The sequence below is a fragment of the Arachis ipaensis genome, chromosome B9 (assembly GCF_059453495.1).
Source record: "Arachis ipaensis isolate K30076 ecotype BB chromosome B9, ASM5945349v1, whole genome shotgun sequence".
Taxonomy (NCBI): domain Eukaryota; kingdom Viridiplantae; phylum Streptophyta; class Magnoliopsida; order Fabales; family Fabaceae; genus Arachis; species Arachis ipaensis.
Window position 1 is genome coordinate 58225774 of NC_142444.1, and position 15179 is coordinate 58240952.

General features: G+C 40.3%; 1 non-coding gene across 1 annotated transcript; it reads right to left on the minus strand.

The window, feature by feature from the left end:
- Positions 1 to 8648: 8648 nt before the first annotated feature.
- LOC148544770 (small nucleolar RNA R71) lies at positions 8649 to 8756 on the minus strand. The gene has a single exon (XR_015901022.1). It is a non-coding gene; the product is annotated as a small nucleolar RNA R71 (small nucleolar RNA).
- Positions 8757 to 15179: the final 6423 nt, after the last annotated feature.

The window sequence follows — 15179 nt, forward strand, 5'->3', positions numbered from 1 at the left end:
TCCATGACATTTATGCATTGATTCTTTTATTGAACTTTACTTTGGGGCATTTTGTCCCCTTTTTATTGTTTTTCTTCTTTTTCTTTCTTTTCTTTCTATTTTTTTTTCTTTTTTCTATTTCACATTTAGTATTTTTTTCTTTCTTTTTCTTTTGTTTTTCTCCTTCTTTTTTTTTATCAACGCATATGGCCTACACACTCGGTCAACACATGAGTATGTATCCATTTTCCAATATTTTTGAAAACAACATGTTCTTACCTCAACCAATGTCCCCCCCCCCCCCCCGTTTTTCCACACTTGAATGACACACACACTCTAGTCTAAGCTATTCGAGGATTCAAATAGGGACATTCATGGTTTTCCGCTTTTGGCTCGTGATGTGCTAAAATTAAGAATAAGTGGGTTAAGCGTAGGCTCAAAGTTTGTTGCAAAGGTTGTTATAAGGTAAGGTCATTTGGGTAAGTGGTCAAGTGAATTGATGGCCTCAATCATGTACATGCATTCATACATATAGCAATGGACATATAGAGTCAAGTAAATTAAGGATCACAATCATAGAGAGAGAACAATGCACACAAGAAGGAAGGTAAGTGGCTAGAAGGTGTAGCCACGCAATTAGGCTCAAAACTCACTTGCTTGTGTTCTTGGCTCAAAATCCATGTTCCAAATTACATTCTTCAAACAAGCTTAGCATAAAAAATTTTCAAAATTTTCAAAATTTTTAGGGCTGCCTTAAAATTCTAGCTTCCTAGGAAAGAAGTCATTACTCTAACCAAGTAGACCTATCAAGAGATGACAATCATGCAAAGGATGTCAAAAAGTGAAAAACCTAATCATGCAATCTATCCTAATGAACAAAAGGGATTCAGAATTTATTCGGGTGTTACCTATAGAGACCGGTCGGCCGACCGACCTCCCCACACTTAGAAGTTCGCACGGTCCTCCGTGCCTTAGGTGAGACACAATGGTGGATCGGCTTCTGAGTGTCCATCATCTTCTCCATTATCGCTATCTTCATTGACGGTGCCGGTATATGTGGATATTTCCGGTTCTTCCATAGGTGGTGCTAGGCAACTTAGAAGCTTCTTGACAAAAGTGTATCGGCGTTGGTTGCGCCGCTCATAACGATCGAGCTTCTTGTGGAGGTCCTCTAAGCGTTGCATGGGTGATTTTGGTGGTACGGTTGAGGTGGTAGGAATGCTCATGGGGATGGCTAGGTTTGGATCCTCGATGTCTACCGAAGGGATGGGGTATCTCCCGGTTGGAACAACATTGCCGTCCATCGGGATCATGGTCCTCCGATCCTTAGTCTCTTGGGGGACACCGGCTGCGGCGACTAGGTCGGTCACTAAAGCGCGGAAGGGTAGGTTCCCCTTAGCATGGATGTGGTCCATAGCCTGGTGAATGAGACGGGGAATATGCACCGGTCTCTCTGTGAGAACACACCAAACTAAAAAGGCTAACTCGGTAGTGATAGATGAGGCATGGGTGCTTGGGAGCACATAGTGGGCTAGGATTTGGGCCCATGCCTGAGCCTCCCTGGTGAGAAAACATGCAGTGATGCCCTTGGGACGGGGTCTCATCCTTCCTCGAATCCAGAATGATCCGGGTATGGCAATGACTCAGAGGACGGCATCCCAGTCAAACCCATATTCGCATCGTGCCGACAAAATCTCTTGATATGCATCAATCCCTTCCGCGGTCGGTCCGATCTTAAGCACACTTTGAATGGCCTCCTCTGTGACGAGAACTTGTCTTCGACGCACAAATACCGATGCAAGGGACGATAAGTGGTAATTGGTGTAAAATTCCACCACCCAGGACAAGTTTGCTTCACATAGCTTCCTTAATAGGAACTCCCATTGCCGCCGCTTGATGCGGGGCATCACAAGCGGAATGACATGAGTCGGAGGGCCTAGAATAGGATCCGCGTGATAGTTCCTTTCTTTGATCAAGGGTTAGACAAGTTCGCAATAGCGGTTGGGGAACTTGTTTGGGTCCCTTACCGGGTTGTCCTTTTCCAAAACATCAATTTTAGTAATGCTCCTTGTCTTATTGAGGAGGGGCTTGGCTCTAGGCGCTTGGTGTGCTTTGCTAGTGGACCGTGGAGGTGCCTTTTTGGATGCCTTTCCTTGGTCTTTCTTGATAACCATCCTAGAAAGAAGGGAAAGGTGGCGAAACTAAACTCAAAGAAACAGCAAGAAATGATAGTCATGCAAGTGATAAAGCACAAGAGAATAAGTGTCTTAGATACATGACAGCTGCAACATGTAACTAAGGCAATAATGAATACCACGGCCAATCACTAGCGTGTGATGTAGGAGCGGTATAGACATGCAATCAAGAAGCATGAGAAGCATACACTCTTAACATCAATAACAAGAGGTGAGTGTTAATTGATGAGCATATAAAAGTGAAGCAAGAAGAGTAGTAAGCTTAATGCACCTATGAACAAGCAAGTGAATGAGAAAGAACACTAAATGGAAGACACTAAGTCAAATTTAACTCAAAAGTCATGTATTCCTTTCATCAAACACTTGGTGTGCATCCCTTTTTGTGAAAAAAATTAGAACAAAGGTGACAATGTAACATCTCACAAAGCATCATCAATCATCATAGCATACCACACATTGCAAGAAAAAAAGCAATTGAGACAATTCAACTCATCAATGCAAGAAAAATCTCCACTTTTAACACCCATAAGAAAATAAAAAAGAAAGAAAATTCAACAAACAAACTAATCATGAATGAGAGCTAACTAAGAAGAAGAGTAAGAAAATGTAACTAATGAAAAGAAGAAATAAAAGAAAGAGCTAAGCAAGAGAAATGAGAAGTGAGGAATACCTTGAGAAGAAAAAGGAAGAAATTAGGTATGTAAGTGAGAGAAGAGGTAATGAGGAATATGGGAAAGGAGAAGGGAAAGAGAGGTGTGGAACCGCCGGAGGTGGTGGTTGCCACCGGTGGAGGTCGGAAGAGAGGTGGTAGAAGTGGTAGGAGGGGGAGTAGGAGTGGAGAAGAAGGATGAAGGTAAGAAGAGGGAAGAAAATTAAAAGAAAAGGGCACGCTAGAGGTATTTGGGTCGCAAGACCGGCGCGCGCGCGCCTGCGTGCATGGGCAAAATATAGCAGGGACACGGACGCGTCAAGTACGCCTACGCGCGGAGTGGGTGATAGGCGAGTGTGCGCGCGAGCGTCAGGTGTGCTTGTGTGTGCATCGTAGTTGTGCCCCCAGCACATTGTAGGAACAACTTTGACTCAACTCTCGGGAAAAATTACTAGAAATTTGATTTACACGATCGACGCAGACGCGCACGGTGTGCTTACACGTCGATGTACATATCGTCCGAGGGAGGCGTGCAAGCCAGGTGCGCACACGCGTGAGTCGAGTTAGGCGTAAGGCATAATGTTTTCCCAAAATTAGCACAACTCTCTGGAAAATAAGCTAGAAGTGCATATGGCACTATCGGCGCGTACGCGCGCTTTGCGCGATTAAGGTCATGGACGCGTACACGCTAGGTGCGTGCACGCGTGACTATCGTTGTGCCTGGGGCTCAGCGTTGGCCCAAAATTGGCACAACTCTCTGGAAATTGACCCAGGAGTTGCGAGTGGCCTATGGGCGCGTACGCGCCTAGTGCGCGCCCGCGAAACCCCCCCCCCCCCCTTTTTTTTTAATGAAAACATTAAGAATGCATATTTATCATGAATTCAGTGGGGAACAAGCCAAAGGGGGTCAAAAACACCCAAAACTCATGCAATACCTAAAGATGGGGTGTTTTTCTACCACACAATCAATCCATCCATTGAAAAATCAATGCAAATCTTCATGAACAATATATCTAAGGTAGTCACAATCAAATCTAACCAACCAAAACTATAGCTAAGCAATCACAAAACAATGAAGAATTCAAGAACTATATACAAAAGGGGCAAAAAGATAGATCACACCATGGTGGGGTGTCTTCCACCTAGCACTTTTGTTTAATGTCCTTAAGTTGGACTTTCACTAGTTCATTGCTCTTTACCAAGAAGTACATCTTCCAAGAGGAATACCTCAATCTCCTTGTTGCTCATCATTTGCTCATCATGATACAACTTGAGACGGTACCCATTGACCTTGAAGATATTCGGACTTGAGGGATGGCGCAAATGGTAGACTCCATAGGGTTCCGCTTTCTCTACTTGATATGGGCCTTCCCATTTTGACCTTAGTTTTTCGGGCAACAATCTCAATCTTGAATTGTAAAGGAGGACTAGATCACCGGCTTTAAATTCTTTACCTCTTATGTTCTTATCATGCACGGCTTTCATTTTCTCCTTGTAAAGTCTAGAGTTCTCAAAAGCTTCAAGGCTCAAACATTCCAACTCCGCTAGTTGTAGCTTTCTCTCAACTCTGGCTCCACCCAAACATGGATTGCACTCTTTGACGGTCCAATATGCTTTCTGCTCTATCTCCACCAGTAAGTGGCAAACTTTTCCATAGACCAATGATGAGCGGATAATTTATACGCTTTTTGGCATTATTTTTAGTATGTTTTTAGTAGAATCTAGTTACTTTTAGGGATGTTTTCATTAGTTTTTATGTTAAATTCACATTTCTGGACTTTACTATGAGTTTGAGTGTTTTTCTGTGATTTCAGGTATTTTCAGGCTGAAATTGAGGGACTTGAGCAAAAATCAGATTCAGAGGTTGAAGAAAGACTGCTGATGCTGTTGGATTCTGACCTCCATGCACTCAAAGTGGATTTTCTGGAGCTACAGAACTCGAAATGGCGCGCTTCCAATTGCGTTGGAAAGTAGCCATCCAGGGCTTTCCAGCAATATATAATAGTTCATACTTTGGCCAAGAATAGACGACGCAAACTGGCATTCAACGCCAGCTCTCTGCCCAATTCTGGCGTCCAGCGCCAGAAAAGGATCCAAAACCAGAGTTGAACGCCCAAACTGGCACAAATACTGGCGTTCAACTCCAAGAAGGACCTCTACACGTGCAACACTCAAGCTCAGCCCAAGCACACACCAAGTGGGCCCCGGAAGTAGATTTATGCATCAATTACTTACTTCTGTAAACCCTAGTAGCTAGTTTATTATAAATAGGACCTCTTACTATTGTATTAGACATCCTGGATCGTATTTTGATCCTGTGATCATGTTTTGTGGGCTGGCCATCTCGGCCATGCCTGGACCTTTCACTTATGTAATTTTAACGGTAGAGTTTCTACACTCCATAGATCAAGGTGTGGAGCTCTGCTGTTCCTCAAAGATTAATGCAAAGTACTACTGTTTCTATTCAATTCATCTTATTTCGCTTCTAAGATATTCATTCGCACTTCAACATGAATGTGATGAACGTGACAATCATCATCATTCCCTATGAACGCGTGCCTGACAACCACTTCCGTTCTACTTTCGATTGAATGAGTGTCTCTTAGATCTCTTAATCGGAATCTTCGTGGTGTAAGCTAGAATGATGGCAGCGTTCAAGAGAATCCGGAAGGTCTAAACCTTGTCTGTGGTATTCCGAGTAGGATTCAATGATTGAATGACTGTGACGAGCTTCAAACTCGCGATTGCTGGGCGTAGTGACAGAACGCAAAAGGATAGTAAATCCTATTCCAGCATGATCGAGAACCGACAGATGAATAGCCGTGCCGTGACAGGGTGCGTTGACCATTTTCACTGAGAGGATAGGATGTAAACCATTGACAAGGGTGATGCCTCCAGACGATTAGCCGTGTCATGACAGGGCATTTGGATCATTTTCCCAAGAGAAGACCGAAAGTAGCCATTGACAATGGTGATGCATTACATAAAGCCAGCCATGGAACGGAGTAAGACTGATTGGATGAAGATAGCAGGAAAGCAGAGGTTCAGAGGAACGAAAGCATCTCTATTCGCTTATCTGAGATTCTCACCAGTGATTTACATAAGTATCTCTATCCCTATCTTATTAATTATTTTCGAAAACCCTATTACTATTTTATATCCACCTGACTGAGATTTACAAGGTGACCATAGTTTGCTTCATACCAACAATCTCCGTGGGATTCGACCCTTACTCACGTAAGGTATTACTTGGACGACCTAGTGCACTTGCTGGTTAGTTGTGCGAAGTTGTGAACCATGGTATTGGCATCATGTTTTTGGCGCCATTACCAGGGAAAGAAAGAGCGATGAATTTTACATAATTAAAGTGTAATCACAATTTCTGCGCACCAAGTTTTTGGCGCCGTTGCCGGAGATTGTTCGAGTATGGACAACTGACGGTTCATCTTGTTGCTCAGATTAGGTAATTTTCTTTTTGTTTTGTTTTCAAAAATTGTTCAAAAATTTTTTCAAAATTATCTCACCTGTTTTCGAAAAATAAATAAATCAATAAATAAATGTTTTCAAAAAAAAATTTTTTCTTCAGAATTTTTAAGAATGAATTCTAGTGTTTCATGAAGTATGTTGAAGCCTGGCTGGCTGTAAAGCCATGTCTAAATTCTTTTGGACTGAGGTTTCACTTAGACTAAAGAGAAGAGCTTCTTTGTCTTTCTTAGCAAATTTGCTTATGCATGTAATTCCATACTAAAGCTTGGCTGGCTATTAAGCCATGCCTGACCCTTTGATTGGAGCTTTAGACTAAAGAGCATAAGATTCCTGGAATTCATATTAAAGATTTTGAAATCCTTATTTTTGTTTTTCAAATAATTTTCGAAAAAAAAAATACAAAAAAATTAGAAAATCATAAAAATCAAAAATATATATTTTTTTGTGTGTGTTCTTGTTTGAGTCTTGAGTCATGTTATAAGTTTGGTGTCAATTGCATGTTCATCTTGCATTTTTCGAAAATTTCATGCATTCATAGTGTTCTTCATGATCTTCAAGTTGTTCGTGGTAAGTCTTCTTGTTTGATATTTGCATTCACATGTTTTGTGTCTTTTCTTGTTTTTCATATGCATTCTTGAAATCTTAGTGTCTAAGCATTAAAGATTTCTAAGTTTGGTGTCTTGCATGTTTCCTTTGCATTAAAAATTTTTCAAAAATGTGTTCTTGATGTTCATCATGATCTTCATAGTGTTCTTGGTGTTCATCTTGACATTCATAGCATTCTTGCATGCATTCATTGTTTTGATCCATAACTTTCATGCATTGCATCATTTTTCTTGTTTTTCTCTCTCATCATAAAAATTCAAAAATAAAAAAAATATCTTTCCTTTTTTCTCTCATCAAATTTGAAAATTTGGAATGACTTTTTCAAAAATTTTTAAAATCAAGTTGTTTCTTATGAGTCAAATCAAATTTTCAAATTGAAAATCTTATCTTTTTCAAAATCTTTTTCAAAAATCAAATTTTTTTTCAAATTTCTTAGTTATTTTCAAAAATTATAAAAATATTTTTCAAAAATATTTTTCTTATTTTTATATCAAATTTTCGAAAATAACAATAACAATTAATGTTTTGATTCAAAAATTTCAAGTTTGTTACTTACTTGTTAAGAAAGATTCAAACTTTAAGTTATAGAATCATATCTTGTGATTTCTTGTGAATCAAGTCATTAATTGTGATTTTAAAAATCAAATCTTTTTCAAAAAACTAATTTTTATCATATCTTTTCAAAAATATCTTCTTATCTTATCTTTTTCAAAAATATAATTTCAAAATATCTTTTCTAACTTCCTAACTTCTTATCTTTTCAAAATTTGTTTCAACTAACTAACTAACTTTTTGTTTGTTTCTTATCTTTTTCAAAACCACCTAACTAACTCTCTCTCTCTAATTTTCGAAAATATCTCCCCCCTTTTTCAAAATTTCTTTTTAATTAATTAATTATTTTAATTTTTAATTTTAATTTTCGAAAACTACTAACCTTTTTCAAAAATTATTTTCAAAAATCACTAAACCTTTTTCAAAAATAATTTTCGAAAAATTCTCTCTCTCTCATCTCCTTCTATTTTATTTATTCATCTACTAACACTTCTCTTCATCTCACATCACTCACTAAATTCGAACCCCCTCTTCCATCTGTGTTCGAATTTCCTCTTCTTCTTTTCTTCTACTCACACAAGGACCTTTATACTGTGGTAAAGAGGATCCCTATTATTATTATTTTCCTGTACCCTCTTCTTTGTCATATGAGCAGAAGCAAGGACAAGAATATTCTTGTTGAAGCAGATCCAGAACCTGAAAGGACTCTGAAGAGAAAACTAAGAGAAGCTAAATTACAACAATCCAGAGATAATCTTTCAGAAATTTTCGAAAAGGAATAGGAGATGGCAGCCGAAAATAATAATAATGCAAGGAGGATGCTTGGTGACTTTACTGCACCTAATTCCAATTTACATGGAAGAAGCATCTCCATTCCTGCCATTGGAGCAAACAACTTTGAGCTGAAACCTCAGCTAGTTTCTCTGATGCAGCAGAACTGCAAGTTTCATGGACTTCCATCTGAAGATCCTTTTCAGTTCTTAACTGAATTCTTGCAGATATGTGATACTGTTAAGACTAATGGAGTAGATCCTGAAGTCTACAGGCTCATGCTTTTCCCATTTACTGTAAGAGAAAGAGCTAGAATATGGTTGGACTCTCAACCTAAAGATAGCCTGAACTCTTGGGATAAGCTGGTCACGGCTTTCTTAGCCAAGTTCTTTCCTCCTCAAAAGCTGAGCAAGCTTAGAGTGGATGTTCAAACCTTCAAACAAAAAGATGGTGAATCCCTCTATGAAGCTTGGGAAAGATACAAACAGTTGACCAAAAAGTGTCCCTCTGACATGCTTTCAGAATGGACCATCCTGGATATATTCTATGATGGTTTGTCTGAGTTATCAAAAATGTCATTGGACACTTCTGCAGGTGGATCCATTCACCTAAAGAAAATGCCTGCAGAAGCTCAAGAACTCATTGATATAGTTGCTAATAACCAGTTCATGTACACTTTTGAGAGGAATCCTGTGAGTAATGGGACGCCTATAAAGAAGGGAGTTCTTGAAGTTGATGCTCTGAATGCCATATTGGCTCAGAACAAAATATTGACTCAGCAAGTCAATATGATTTCTCAGAGTCTGAATGGAATGCAAGCTGCATCCAACAGTACTCAAGAGGCTTCTTATGCAGAAGAAGCTTATGATCCTGAAAACCCTGCAATAGCAGAGGTGAATTACTTAGGTGAACCTTATGGAAACACCTATAACCCATCATGGAGAAATCATCCAAATCTCTCATGGAAGGATCAAAGGCCTCAACAAGGCTTTAATAATGGTGGAAGAAACAGGTTTAGCAATAGCAAGCCTTTTCCATCATCCACTCAACAACAGACAGAGAATTCTGAGCAGAATCCATCTAGCTTAGCAAACTTAGTCTCTGATCTATCTAAGGCCACTGTGAGTTTCATGAATGAAACAAGGTCTTCCATTAGAAATTTGGAAGCACAAGTAGGCCAGCTGAGTAAAAGGATCACTGAAATCCCTCCTAGTACTCTCCCAAGCAATACAGAAGAAAATGCAAAAGGAGAGTGCAAGGCCATTGACATAACCAAAATGGCCGAACCCAATGAGGGAGAGGAGGACGTGAATCCCAAGGTGGAAGACCTCCTGGGACGTCCAGTGATCAATAAGGAGCTTCCCTTTGAGGAACCAAAGGACTCTGAGGCTCATCTAGAGACCATAGAGATTCCATTGAACCTCCTTATGCCCTTCATGAGCTCTGATGAGTATTCCTCTTCTGAAGAGAATGAGGATGTTACTGAAGAGCAAACTGCCAAGTTTCTTGGTGCAATCATGAAGCTGAATGCCAAATTATTTGGTATTGAGACTTGGGAAGATGAACCTCCCTTGTTCACAAATGAACTAAGTGATCTGGATCAACTGACATTGCCTCAGAAGAGACAGGATCCTGGAAAGTTCATAATACCTTGTACCATAGGCACCATGATCTTTAAGGCTCTGTGTGACCTTGGTTCAGGAATAAACCTCATGCCCCTCTCTGTAATAGAGAAACTGGAATCTATGGGGTACAAACTGCTAAAATCTCATTAGAGATGGCAGACAATTCAAGAAAACAGGCTTACGGACAAGTAGAGGACGTGTTAGTAAAGGTTGAAGGCCTTTACATCCCTGCTGATATCATAGTCCTGGATACTGGAAAGGAAGAGGATGAATCCATCATCCTAGGAAGACCTTTCCTAGCCACAGCAAGAGCTGTGATTGATGTGGACAGAGGAGAATTAATCCTTCAATTGAATGAGGATAACCTTGTGTTTACAACTCAAGGATCTCTCTCTGCATCCATGGAGAGGAAGCATAAAGCACTTCTCTCAAAGCAGAGTCAAACAAAGCCCCCACAGTCAAACTCTAAGTTTGGTGTTGGGAGGCCACAACCAAACTCTAAGTTTGGTGTTGAACTCCCATATCCAAACTCTAAGTTTGGTGTTGGAGAGTCTCAACAAAGCTCTGCACGCTTGTGAGGCTCCATGAGGGCCCACTGTCAAGCTATTGACATTAAAGAAGCGCTTGTTGGGAGGCAACCCAATGTTTATTTATCTAATTTTATTTTTGTTTTTCATGTTTTCTTAGGTTCATGATCATGTGGAGTCACAAAATAAACAAAAAAATTAGAAACGGAATCAAAAACAGCAGAAGAAAAATCACACCCTGGAGGAAGCACCTGTCTGGCGTTCAACGCCAGAACAGAGCATGGTTCTGGTGCTGAACGCCCAAAATGGGCAGCATCCTGGCGCTGAACGCCCAGAACAAGCATGGTTCTGGCGTTCAACGCCAGAAATGGCAAAATGGGCACCAACCTGGCGCTGAACGCCCAGAGTTGTGTGCAAGGGCATTTTACATGCCTAATGGGTGCAGGGATGTTAATCCTTGACACCTCCGGATCTGTGGACACCACAGGATCACCTCAAGATCTGTGGACACTACAGGATCATCTTAGGATCTGTGAATCCCACAGGATCCCCACCCACCTCACCCTCTCTCTCTCCATTCATGACCATCCCTTCTGTTTTCCATTCACCACTCACATCCATACACACATCCCTCCATCTCCTCCATATCTTCTTCTTCTTCTATTCTTTCTTCTTTTGCTCGAGGGCGAGCAACATTCTAAGTTTGGTGTGGTAAAAGCATAAGCTTTTTGTTTTTCCATTACCATTGATGGCACCTAAACCTTTAAAAGAGGGGAAGGGAAGACAAAGGCTTCCACCTCCTAGTCATGGGAGATGGAAAGATTCATCTCAAGGGTCTATAGCTCAGTGGTAGAACACGTGGCTGCAAATCAAGAGATCCTTGAGATACCTCAGGGGATGCACTTCCCTCCACATAAATATTAGGAGCAAATCAACACCCCCTAGGAGAATTAAGTTCCAACATGGGACAACTAAGGGTGGAACATTAAGAGTACTCCATCATGCTTCATGAAATAAGAGAAGATCAAAAAGCAATGAGGGAGGAGCAACAAAGACAAGGAAGAGACATAGAAGAGCTCAAGGACGTCATTGGTTCCTCAAGAAGGAAACGCACCCATCACTAAGGTGGATTCATTCCTTGTTCTTATTTCTTCTGTTTTTCGTTTTCTATGTTATGTGCTTATCTATGTTTGTGTCTTCATTACATGATCATTAGTAGTTAGTAACTTTGTCTTAAAGTTATGAATGTCCTATGAATCCACCACCTCTCTTAAATGAAAAATGTTTTAATTCAAAAGAACAAGAAGTACATGAGTTTCGAATTTATCCTTGAACTTAGTTTAATTATATTGATGTGGTGACAATGCTTCTTGTTTTCTGAATGAATGCCTGAACAGTGCATATGTCTTTTGAAGTTGTTGTTTAAGAATGCTAAATATGTTGGCTCTTGAAAGAATGATGACTAGGAGACATGTTATTTGATAATCTGAAAAATCATAAAAATGATTCTTGAAGCAAGAAAAAGCAGCAAAGAATAAAGCTTGCAGAAAAAAAAATAGGCAAAAAAAAAATATAGAAAGAAAAAGAAAAAAGCAAGCAGAAAAAGCCAATAACCCTTAAAACCAAAAGGCAAGGGCAAATAAAAAGGATCCCAAGGCTTTGAGCATCAGTGGATAGGAGGGCCTAAAGGAATAAAATCCTGGCCTAAGCGGCTAAACCAAGCTGTCCCTAACCATGTGCTTGTGGCGTGTAGGTGTCAAGTGAAAACTTGAGACTGAGCGGTTAAAGTCAAGGTCCAAAGCAAAAAAAAAAAAAAAAGAGTGTGCTTAAGAACCCTGGACACCTCTAATTGGGGACTTTAGCAAAGCTGAGTCACAATCTGAAAAGGTTCACCCAATTATGTGTCTGTGGCATTTATGTATCCGGTGGTAATACTGGAAAACAAAGTGCTTAGGGACACGGCCAAGACTCATAAAGAAGCTGTGTTCAAGAATCATTATACTGAACTAGGAGAATCAATAACACTATCTGAACTCTGAGTTCCTATAGATGCCAATCATTCTGAACCTCAATGGATAAAGTGAGATGCCAAAACTATTAAAGAGGCAAAAAGCTATAACTCCCGCTCATTTGATTGGAGCTATGTTTCATTGATAGTTTGGGATTTATAGTATATTCTCTTCTTTTTATCCTATTTGATTTTCAGTTGCTTGGGGACAAGAAACAATTTAAGTTTGGTGTTGTGATGAGCGGATAATTTATATGCTTTTTGGCATTGTTTTTAGTATGTTTTTAGTAGAATCTAGTTACTTTTAGGGATGTGTTCATTAGTTTTTATGTTAAATTCACATTTCTGGATTTTACTATGAGTTTGTGTGTTTTTCTGTGATTTCAGGTATTTTCTGGCTGAAATTGAGGGACTTGAGCAAAAATCAGATTCAGAGGTTGAAGAAGGACTGCTGATGCTGTTGGATTCTAACCTCCCTGCACTCAAAGTGGATTTTCTAGAGCTACAGAACTCAAAATGGCGCGCTTCTAATTGCGTTGGAAAGTAGTTATCCAGGGGTTTCCAGCAATATATAATAGTCCATACTTTGGCCAAGAATAGACGACGCAAACTGGTGTTCAACGCCAGCTCTCTGCCCAATTCTGGCGTCCAGCGCCAGAAAAGGATCCAAAACCAGAGTTGAACGCCCAAACTGGCACAAATACTGGCGTTCAACTCCAAGAAGGACCTCTACACGTGCAACACTCAAGCTCAGCCGAAGAACACACCAAGTGGGCCCCGGAAGTGGATTTATGCATCAATTACTTACTTCTGTAAACCCTAGTAGCTAGTTTATTATAAATAGGACCTCTTACTATTGTATTAGACATCCTGGATCGTATTTTGATCCTGTGATCACGTTTTGGGGGCTGGCCATCTCGGCCATGCCTGGACCTTTCACTTATGTAATTTTAACGGTAGAGTTTCTACACTCCATAGATCAAGGTGTGGAGCTCTGCTGTTCCTCAAAGATTAATGCAAAGTACTACTGTTTCTATTCAATTCATCTTATTTCGCTTCTAAGATATTCATTCGCACTTCAACCTGAATGTGATGAACGTGACAATCATCATCATTCCCTATGAACGCGTGCCTGACAACCACTTCCGTTCTACTTTCGATTGAATGAGTGTCTCTTAGATCTCTTAATCGGAATCTTCGTGGTGTAAGCTAGAATGATGGCGGCATTCAAGAGAATCCGGAAGGTCTAAACCTTGTCTGTGGTATTCCGAGTAGGATTCAATGATTGAATGACTGTGACGAGCTTCAAACTCGTGATTGCTGGGCGTAGTGACAGAACGCAAAAGGATAGTAAATCCTATTCCAGCATGATCGAGAACCGACAGATGAATAGCCGTGCCGTGACAGGGTGCGTTGACTATTTTCACTGAGAGGATAGGATGTAAACCATTGACAAGGGTGATGCCTCCAAACGATTAGCCGTGCCGTGACAGGGCATTTGGATCATTTTCCCGAGAGAAGACCAAAAGTAGCCATTGACAATGGTGATGCATTACATAAAGCCAGCCATGGAACGGAGTAAGACTGATTGGATGAAGATAGCAGGAAAGCAGAGGTTTAGAGGAACGAAAGCATCTCTATTCGCTTATCTGAAATTCTCACCAGTGATTTACATAAGTATCTCTATCCCTATCTTATTAATTATTTTCGAAAACCCTATTACTATTTTATATCCACCTGACTGAGATTTACAAGGTGACCATAGTTTGCTTCATACCAACAATCTCCGTGGGATTCGACCCTTACTCACGTAAGGTATTACTTGGACGACCCAGTGCACTTGCTGGTTAGTTGTGCGAAGTTGTGAACCATGGTATTGGCATCATGTTTTTGGCGCCATTACCAGGGAAAAAAAGAGCAATGAATTTTACATAATTAAAGTGTAATCACAATTTCTGCGCACCAACCAACCGAAAGGGGCTCATGCCAATTGGCGTCTTGTATGCCGTTCGGTAGGCCCATAATGCATCGGTGAGGTTAGCACTCCAATCTTTCCTATTGGGCTTCACAATTCTTTCCATCATGCGTTTAATCTCTCGATTAGAAACCTCGGGTTGGCCGTTTGTCTGTAGGTGGTATGTCGTAGCCACTTTATGCATGATGCCATATTTCTTCATTAGCCCTTCCATTCTCCTATTTCAAAAATGTGAGCTATGGTCACTCACGATTGCTCGTGGCGACCCAAATCTACAAATGATGTTATTTCTCACAAAGGAAATGACCACATTAGCATAGTCCATCTGGGTGGGTATCGCTTCCACCCATTTGGACACATAATCAACGGCTAGTAGAATGTAGAGAAAACCATTAGAATTTGGGAATGGCCCCATGAAGTCGATACCCCATACATCAAAAATCTCACAAAATAGCATGGTTTGTTGGGAGATTTTATCCTTCTTGGAGATATTACCAAATCTAAGACATTGAGAACAAGATTTACAGAAAAGAGAAGAGTCCTTGAAAAGAGTTGGCCACCAAAATCCACAATCTAAAATTTTCCTTGCCGTTCTTTGAGGTCCATAATGACCTCCTCCTTCGGAGGAGTGGCAAGCTTCCATGATTGAGTGGAATTCGGTTTGTGGAATACACCTCCAAATTTCTTGATCCGCTCCACATCTCCAAAGGTATGGGTCATCCCACACATAGTATTTGGATTTGCTTTTTAGCTTATCCCTTTGATGTTTAGAGAGATTAGGAGGGAAGGAGCAAGATACCAAGTAA